Raw genomic sequence first — 10,493 nt, forward strand, 5'->3', positions numbered from 1 at the left:
TCCAGTGTTCTTGTGTGTTTTGGTTCGGATGCCGATGTAAGTCCAGGGATTGGCTTTCGGGCTCCATGTTTTCCGTTTTGCGTGTGTTTTGGTTCGGATGCCGATGTAAGTCCAGTGATTGGCTGTCGGGCTGCATGTTTGACTGTGTGTTTGGTTGCTTCTTTGGCGTGTGTGAGCCGAACTACGGCAGCTCTGATTCTCGTTCCAGACGAGATACGTAGGCATAGGGCGCGATACCCTATCGAGCTCGTTCCTCCTAACCCCCACCTGCGTTGTCTTCGGTGTGTGTGTGTGTGGTGTTTTAGCAACCTTTTCTTTCTTAGAGCGTGGATCCCGTCGAGTACGACGGATGCGTAGGGGTGCTAATACCTTCCCTTCGCATAACTGACTCCCGATCCCTTTCTCTTTGGTCGCGAGACCATGCTTTTCCAGGTTTCTCTGAGCGTTTCCTTTCCCTATCTTGGGATAAATAACGCACAGTGGCGGCTCTGTGTGTGTTTTTGTTTTAGCTCGCCGGTTGTTTTTTCGCGGATGCGACACTATGAAGATATGCCGGGTCTAGATACAGATATTGTGCAACATTTCCTGCCTTTGAAGCCTGAGTGCGTGCCTGTGAAGCAGAAGCTCAGAAGAACTCATCCAGATATGGCAGTGAAGACCAAAGAGGAAGTTCAGAAGCAAATTGACGCGGGGTTTCTGGTGACTTCTACATATCCTCAATGGGTGGCCAATATTGTGCCTGTTCCTAAGAAGGACGGAAAAGTCCATATGTGCGTTGATTACAGAGATTTGAACAAAGCTAGTCCGAAAGATGATTTTCCTCTACCACACATTGACATGTTGGTAGACAATACAGCTAAATTCAAAGTCTTTTCCTTTATGGACGGATTTTCCGGTTATAATCAAATCAAGATGGCACCAGAGGATATGGAGAAGACAACATTCATCACACCTTGGGGAACATTCTGTTATCGAGTGATGCCCTTCGGTTTGAAGAACGCCGGAGCCACGTATCAACGAGCTATGACTACCTTGTTTCATGATATGATGCACAAGGAGATAGAGGTCTATGTTGATGATATGATTGCTAAGTCCCGAACGGAAGTTGAGTACGTTGAGCATTTGTTGAAGCTTTTTCAGCGTTTGAGAAAGTTTAGACTTCGTTTGAATTCGAACAAATGTACTTTTGGAGTCCAATCCGGCAAGTTGTTGGGTTTTGTGGTAAGTGAAAGAGGTATTGAGGTTGATCCTGCAAAGGTCAAAGCAATACAAGAGATGCCTGCACCCAAAACTGAGAAGCAAGTCCGAGGTTTTCTTGGCCGCTTGAACTACATTTCCAGATTTATATCCCACATGACTGCCACATGTGCGCCGATATTCAAGCTCCTCCGGAAAGATCAGTCTCATGATTGGACCGAGGATTGCCAGAAAGCTTTCGACAGTATCAAAGAATATCTGTCCGAACCTCCGATCTTGTCTCCGCCTGTGGAAGGAAGACCTCTGATCATGTACCTAATTGTTCTTGAAGATTCAATGGGTTGTGTACTCGGTCAACAAGATGAGTCAGGGAAGAAAGAATTTGCTATCTACTACCTCAGTAAGAAGTTTACTGATTGTGAGTCTCGGTACTCTATGCTTGAGAAGACGTGTTGTGCTTTGGCTTGGGCTGCTAAGCGTTTGCGCCAGTACATGATAAATCATACAACTTGGTTGATATCCAGAATGGATCCAATTAAGTATATCTTCGAGAAGCCTGCTTTAACTGGGAGGATTGCCCGTTGGCAGATGTTGTTGTCTGAGTATGATATTGAGTATCGAGCTCAGAAAGCTATCAAAGGTAGTATCTTGGCTGACCATTTAGCACACCAGCCGATTGAAGATCATCAGTCTGTGCAGTATGACTTCCCTGATGAGGAGATTCTGTATTTGAAGATGAAAGATTGTGATGAGCCTACACTTGATGAAGGTCCGGAACCTGGTTCCAGATGGACGATGGTGTTTGATGGCACTGTGAATCAATACGGAAATGGAATTGGGGCAGTGATTATCAATCCTCAAGGTTCGCACATTCCGTTTACAGCAAGGCTAACTTTCAAATGCACGGACAATATGGATGAGTACGAAGCCTGTATTATGGGACTTGAAGAATGTATTGATTTGAGAATCAAGCATCTTGATGTTTATGGTGATTCGGCCCTAGTTGTCAATCAGATCAAGGGTGAGTGGGAGACGAATCAACCAAGTCTCATCCCATACAGAGATTATGCAAGAAGGATTTCAACGTTCTTCACAGAAGTTGAATTTTATCACATTCCTCGAGAGGATAATCGGATGGCAGATGCTCTTGCTACGCTTGCATCCATGATAGTGGTCAGACGGTGGAATGATGTCCCCAATATTACTGTGATGCGCTTGGACAGACCAGCTCACATATTTGCAATAGAAGAAGTCAATGATGACAAGCCTTGGTATTTTGATATCAAGAATTTCCTCCAGAACCGGGTCTACCCGCCTGGGGCATCTGTGAAAGATAGGAAAACTTTGAAAAGGTTGTCAGGAAGTTTCTACCTCAGTGGAGAAGTGCTGTACAAGAGAAATTTCGATATGGTTTTGCTCAGATGCGTGGATAGACACGAAGCAAACCTGTTGATGACTGAGGTCCATGAGGGTTCATTTGGTACTCATTCCAATGGACATGCCATGGCTAAGAAAATGTTAAGAGCAGGCTACTATTGGCTGACAATGGAGTCTGACTGTTGCAAACATGTGAAGAAATGCCACAAGTGTCAAATTTATGCGGATAAGATTCATATTCCTCCGACACTTCTGAATGTGATTTCATCACCATGGCCTTTCTCTATGTGGGGAATCGACATGATCGGCATGATTGAGCCGAAGGCGTCCAATGGACACCGGTTTATTCTCGTAGCAATTGACTACTTCACCAAATGGGTTGAAGCCGCTTCGTATGCGAATGTAACCAGACAGGTGGTTGTGAGGTTTATCAAGAACCAGCTGATTTGCCGTTATGGTGTGCCAGAGAGGATCATTACTGATAATGGATCTAATCTGAATAATAAGATGATGGAAGATTTGTGCGATGAATTCAAGATTGCACACCATAATTCCTCTCCTTACAGACCTAAGATGAATGGGGCTGTTGAAGCTGCTAACAAGAATATCAAGAAGATCATCCAGAAGATGACTGTTACGTACAAAGATTGGCATGAGATGCTGCCATTTGCTTTGCATGGTTATCGTACGTCTGTACGCACTTCAACAGGGGCAACCCCTTTCTCTCTTGTTTATGGCATGGAAGTTGTTCTCCCAGTAGAGGTGGAGATCCCATCAATGCGAGTCTTGATGAAAGCCAAGTTGACTGATGCTGAATGGATTCAGGGTCGTTATGACCAGTTGAATTTGATTGAAGAGAAGAGATTAACTGCCATGTGTCATGGTCAGTTATATCAGCAGAGAATGAAGAAAGCATTCGATAAGAAGGTCAAGCCTCGTGTGTTCCGAGAAGGTGAACTTGTGCTCAAGAAAGTTTTGTCTTTCGCGCCCGATTCCAGGGGCAAGTGGACTCCAAACTACGAGGGTCCGTATGTTGTTAAGAGAGCCTTTTCAGGCGGTGCTTTGATGCTTACAACAATGGATGGGGAGGATTTCACTCGTCCTGTGAATTCAGATGCAGTCAAGAAATACTTTGCCTAGAAAAAAAATTATATGCAAATGAAAAACGGAATAGCTCGCTAAGTTGAAAACCCGAAAGGGCGGCTTAGGCAAAAATGAGCGTCTCGGTGGAGAACCCGCAAGGGTAATCCAGGCAAAAATTAGAGACTTGAAAAAAAAACAGAATATTTGCATCCCGCTAGATTGAGTACCTCACCCTGGGGCAATCTAGGCAAAAATTAGGGATTTGGCAAGTAACTGCATCCTGACAAGACTTTCTGTTCCACAGTCGTCATTTCGTCAGAAGATCCTCGATTCGTCGTCAACTGAAGCTTCGAATACATCGAGATTCAAATTGGTAGAGAAAGGATCATTATGTTCAATGTAGCCCTCTTCCAATATATATCACTGATTTCAAATTTGTACAAATCTATGGAGTCTTGCCATTTGCAGGCTACCATTCCATCAAATAAATTTGAGCTTTTTATCCAATTATTTGCACTCTTATTTGTTTCAATTCAACAAATGTTTTGCATGTTTTAATTGATAAAATGTCATTGTTTTAAACAAATAAATTTTTCAAAAGAAATTGTTGTTTTAAGCAAAGTGAATATTCACAATGATGAAAGGATGCTTAAGAATACCTCAGTGCTCTCCCGAGGGTGGCATGATCTCCAATAGGTAAGACGTTTGTTCATATTCCTGGCTTGGCTGTATTCTTCTTCTCCAGATTTTGTTGTTGGGGTTGTTCCCCAAGCAGAGATTGTTGTTAGGGTTGTTCCCTAAGCAGAGCTTCTGTTGAGATCTTGATTCCCAGAGCAGAGTGGTTGTTGAAGACTCAGTAGCTTCTCCAGCGGTTGTCCCTCAGCATGGACGTTCTCCTTTTTGGAAGATTTAATGGTTAGTGGTTTGATGCCCTGATACCCCATCACTCCCTAGTGCAGTTGCCAGCGGAGTTGTCTGTTTCCTCAGCACAGTCGCTTTTCTTGTTGAAAGACTCGGTAAGTCAGTGGTTTGAGACCCGGTACTTTACCCTTTCCCCGGCAGTCGTCCGCGGAGTTGTTGCTATCTCTCCATCAGAGTGCGTATCTCCCCTTCAACAGAGCAGGATTTATTTTCCTATGCAGTGGTTGTTTGGGTTTCCTCGGAAGTTTCAGTGGTTGATTGGGTTGACATCCCAGTATTTCATCCATCTTTTCCTCAGCATAGTCTGCAGAATGTTTGTTATGGCAGTTTCGCCCGCGGAATGCTCCTTCAATCCTCAGTAGGGTCGGTTAGTGGCTCTAACATCTAGAGAATGGATTGATTCCCTGATTGTTTGTGATCCCCAGTAGAGTGGCTTATATTGCAGAATCTACTTGTTGTGATCAGTTTGATATGTATATTCTCCCCAAGTAGGGTGGCTTATTGCAGAATCTACTTGTGTGGTACATTCTCCCTCAGTGGGTTGTTCCCCAGCGGAGTTGTGTGGAGTTGCTTCTATAGCAGTTCGTGCTTGTGCAATGCACTTTTTGTTTCTCAGTCTACACTGGAATCCCCTGCAGATATCTTGGGATTTCTCTTGTTCTCCAACAGATTTGTCTTTGTGGCCGTTTTGCCTGTTGTGACTTTCTGTACCCCTAGTTGGGTTGTTTGCTGATCCATCATTCAGAGCTTCGGTGTTTCCTGACATCTCTGATCCTCTGCTTTCCCAGCAGTACCCGCAGATCTTTGCTTTACAGCATGCGGATCTCCGCAGAATTGGCTTTCCAGTTGGTTTTCCCCTGGAAGTATAGTACCGGGCGTTTGATTCCTGGACCTGTTGTGTTAGAAATGTCTGTTTTGTCAGCATTCATCAAACATAAATCATGCATATTCATAAACATTCAGATATTCATGTTGCATTTCTTGCCATATATCCTGTGTTTGTTGTTCCCTGCTATGGCGATACAGATCTTCTTTATAGATCTCCCCTAGCAGATGTCGGGTGTTAAATCTCTCTATATAGAGTCAGCCCCGTAAGCAGAAAGAGTCTGTATTTCCTCCTGCCAGTTCCCCACTGAGATATTTCCTCGTGGATGACGGTTTCTTCCGTTTCCTCCCAACATATATATTGGGATGGATGTTCCTATTTGAGTTATATCCTCATTAGGACGTGTCTTGCTTCAGTCTGTCTTTTCGGAATATTCCCGATTTGGCGTTTGTCAGTTGTTCTTGTGCTTCCCAGTGGGTTGTTCCCCAGCGGAGTTTTCGGGCCTCTACCCTTATACCGGTAGTTGTAAGTCCTATTTTCCTTGCCCTTTTGATGGAATTCGTGGTTATATACCTTTTATTCCTCGGCAAGAGTTGTTGGTCTGCTACCTAGTAGTGGGTAGTCGTAAATCCTGTTCTTCTTACTCTCTAGCAGAGTTTGTGGTTTGTTATAAACCCTATTTGGTTTCTCGTGCGGATTCGTGATATTTTCCATCCCCACGTGGAGTTAGTGGTTTGAGGGAAACCCTATTTTTCCATCCCCACCAGAATTTGGCCTTCTGCCTACTAACCAGCAGTCGTAAGTCCTATCTTTGTGGTTATCTACATTCAATATTTGATGTTGATTTTCCTTCGCTTGGATAAGTTGCTCTTGAGTAAGCACTTATATCCCCAGCTAGTCTTTTGTGGATAATTGCCGGTTGCTAACAATTTTATCCTCAGCTGAGTCTTTGGTTTCTTACCCAGTAGTCGGTATTGTTAAATCTCTTGTTTCCTCAGCCAGATTTTTTGTCTTCTACGCCGTATTCGGTAGATGTAAACCCTAATCTCTCCTTTGCGGTTATCTTCATTCAATATTCGATGTTGATATTCCTCCCTGCTTTTGGGTAGTTGCACTTGAGTAAGCACTTGTATCCCCAGCAGTTTTCTGGATCATTGCCGGATGCTTGCAATGTTATCCTTTTTGAAGTCGCCAGTGGGTCTTTTCACCGTTTGCTAGTGATTTGTTCCCCGGATCATTGATTATATATCAATGTATCCCCAGCTTTTGTGGATAATTGCCGGATGCTTGCAATTTATCCCCAGTGAGTCTTCTTTCATTTACCCGTCTTGTTGGTAATGTCGTTGCTCCCCTTTGATTGGTCATCATTATATACCTAGTTTGGTATCCCGATGCCTTTCCTTTTGGTTGATTTATCCTTTATTAACCCTTATACCGGTTGTGGATAATCTTCCATGCGAGTTTATTATTCACGGTCTGCCGGTAATGAATAATATATCTCATGCACTCTTCAGTCGAAGCCTTTTTGTGTTTCCCTGGTCGAGTAAGATTCGTTATTTCCCTTTTGCGGAATCGAATATTCTTTGTTGTTGGATAATTGCCGGATGCTTGCAATTTATCCTTTGAGTTGTCTTTCGTTTACCCGGATGCTTGGTATCGATTGTCTCTCTTTTTGGTTAGTCACCTATTATATACTTCGGTATCTCTGGTGTCTTTTCCTTTCGAGTATATTATTCACGGTCTGCCGGTAATGAATAATATGTCTCATGCGCTCTTTGGTTGGAGTCCTTTGTTGATCTTCCCCAGTCGAGCAAGGTTCGTATTCTTTGTAGAATCGAATATCCATCCTTTAACCAGTTTGTGTTTCGGATGATGTGTGTTTTGGCATATATACCAATTCACGTTTTCGGTAGATCACCTATTGTATACCTCGGTATCTCTGGTGTTTCTTACCATGCGAGTTTATTATCTACGTTCTGACGGTAATAGATAATATATCTCATGCGAGTATTCTTATCCACGGTCTGCCGGTAATGGATATTATATCTCATGCACTCTTTGGGTTTGTGTCCCCAGTTGAGTAAGATTTGTTTTCCCGTTGTGGATTCGAACGCCCATCCTGTAAGTTGATTCGCTTTTTTAAGCCCTCCTTTTGGATGATGAGTGTCTTGGCATATATACCAATTCACATTTCGGTCGGTCACCTATTATATACCTCGGTATCCCTGGTGTTCCTTCCTTTCTACTCCCTATTATGACCTCGGTCCCTTGTGGAGTCAGATTTTCCTGAGTTTATGTACCTTTTCCAGGTCTTTCTCAGATGTTTGGTTGATTGATATCTCTCACCTTTATACCGGTCTTAGATATTCATTCTTCCTGAGTTTGTTACCCTTATACCGGTAACACCTCATTTGTTTGGTGCTTCCCCAGTGGAGTTTCCTGTTGCTTCTCCTCAAGAGTCAGCTTGTGTCTTTCCGACGGATGTTTTATCCTTTGGAATTCTTTATTCCCCAGTGTGAGTCCTTCACCCCCCAGTGAGGTCTCCAGCATGATTTCTGTTGTTCCCTAATCAGAGTCGTGTCTTGTTCACGCTGTGTCAGTTTTGTTTTTCCCCAACTTAAAGTCGTGGCCTGCTCACGCATTTTTCTTTTACTATCCCCAATAAGAGTCTTGTTAGAGTCTCTATTCCTGGTGAGTGTATTACTCCGATGGATCGTCTTTTCTTCTGTGAGAACCATATTCCCCACAGAATTATCTTTTGCATGCATACATTTGCATCATGAGGTCTCTTAGGGACCAAAATTTGTCTCATTACTGTTATTTAAGCCCATTCTACCACGTCGAGATGAAGATTTTTAAACTTCACTTCTCCGGCTAGAATGACCTTAAATAGGGGCATCTGTAAGACCCCAATTTTGTCCCTAAGATCCCTCATGGCCCATATCATATCATATCATGGCCTCAAGGATCATTGCATACCCTAGCTTCCCTCCTAGTGGGTGGGATACCTTGTGAGTGTGGTTCTTGATCACCAAGCATGTATTGAATTTGTATATCATTGCTCTTCATATGTTTACTAACCAAAAGTACAAAAATATTGTCATCTAACCTTGTTACTTGCAGATGAAGCTAACTAGGTCAAAACAGTCAAATCAGGCATTGAGCAATGGATGGTGGCCATTCTTGAAGAATTTGGACACCATGATCATTCATAAAGAGTTCATTTAAGTTGTGATATCATTTGGAACCAAGATCTCAAGTGGAAGAGGATTGGAATTCATCAGAACATGGCTCAGTCAACCAAAACCCTAGAAAAGTCAACTGTGGTCAACTGTGCATTTAATCAAGATTTGGAAGGTGGGAGATGGTTAGAAAGTCTCATTCATGTCCATATGAGCCTCATTTGGCATTTCAAGGATCATCATTGAAGAATTTGAAGTCAGACAAAGAGTTTCCAAAAATGGAAATGACCTGTAATTCTCACCTGTCAAAAATGGAAAGTATTGCTCCTCAAAATTACTTCATCATACAAGCTTCAAATCAAAGTTTGTCCAACATGAAAGTTGAAGATCTTGTTCTTGCCTTTCCAAAAAGTCCAAGAACACTCAATTCCCATGTGTGGTTGGCAAGATATGGTCCAATCATTTTCAGAAAATACCTAAATTCAAAGTGCCATAACTTTTGAATGGAAAGGCCAATTTGGATGGTTCTTCTTTGAGCAAACCACATTTGATGTGCACTATCCAAATCCATCATCATATTTCACCAAAAACCTTCACATAAAAAGGTCATTTTTCAAGTGGACCATTTAAAAATTGGTGGGAAAAAAGGCCAAATTTCAAAATACATGGAGTTTTCACATGGGACCAATTCCATTAGCTTCTAAATGCAATTTATGATTTGCTTGAGGGAAAAAATTACTGTTCCATTGGTTCAAGGTCCAAGGGCAAAAAGGCCAATTTCCATAAACAAGCTCATTTGCTAATCATCCAAATTTGGTTAATCATGATTAAGGATGGATTAAGAGCATGTATAAAAGCCTAATTCTAACAGAATTGAAAGGAATCAATAATCACAATTCAGATCAAATCACAAAAATCTCACAAATTCTCTCAATTTTCACAATTCTCACATTCACTTTTTTTCATCAATTCATCAAGAATCTTTGATCCTTTATGCTATCTCTTGGTTGAATCTTCATCTACAGGTGTATTTGGAGTTCTGTTGAACAAGATTGGTGGAGGAATTGATCCAAAATCGCAGCTGTTGAAAGCATTGTCCATCCATGGCAGTTACAAATTTCCTTTGATTCAAGCATTGTTGAGCTGAACAATCACTGGCATACTCCTTCTACAACATTATACTCCATCTGTTTCATGCAATTGAGGCCAAAAACACACTGAATCACGAGCTGCATATCCAAGAGGTACCCTTAGTTGCTCAGTTCTCTTAAGAACTTGCGTTGCTTTGCTTGCTAAGCATTAGCATTGAGGTAAACTCTCTTGTCTCCATGTAGTCTGGAAGACCTGGCTTGTTACTTAGCCAGGCAACTGTCTGAAGTCCTCCTTAAGAGGCGATGTTTGTGCTTGTTTATTATTGTCCTAAGCAGGAAAAGTCCTTCTGAATAAGGCAATTGGTAGAATCCAAGAGATATATAGCCTATCTCCTACTATTCTGTGAGTCTCTTACCTTGCTCACACCACATGTGTTGATGCATAGTGAGTAAAAGCCCAAGATCTATCGAGTCAATAATCTGTGGAGAGAGTTCCTACTTTCTGAACTCCCACATCTTCTTATATTCAATGCTCTCCCTGGCCAGGGATAAGAGCAATGAGGCACACCCCTCATGTCCTTTCATCTGCTTCACCTTAGCCCCTCAATGGCAAGGTTAAGAGCACCCTTTACCCTTTACAGTTGGCTTCAATGCCTTACCCTTTGTATGAGCCTAATTGTTTGGTTATAGAGTGTGCTAAATGACTTTGATTGATTGATTGCTTAGTTCATTTGTACATGTTTGCTTGCATGCTTTATGCATTTATTATTATTACTTGCCCATTAGTGCATGATCATTTCATTTGTCTTTGTGACA

This window comes from Lathyrus oleraceus, chromosome 4 (assembly GCF_024323335.1).
Source record: "Lathyrus oleraceus cultivar Zhongwan6 chromosome 4, CAAS_Psat_ZW6_1.0, whole genome shotgun sequence".
Classification (NCBI taxonomy): Eukaryota; Viridiplantae; Streptophyta; class Magnoliopsida; order Fabales; family Fabaceae; genus Lathyrus; species Lathyrus oleraceus.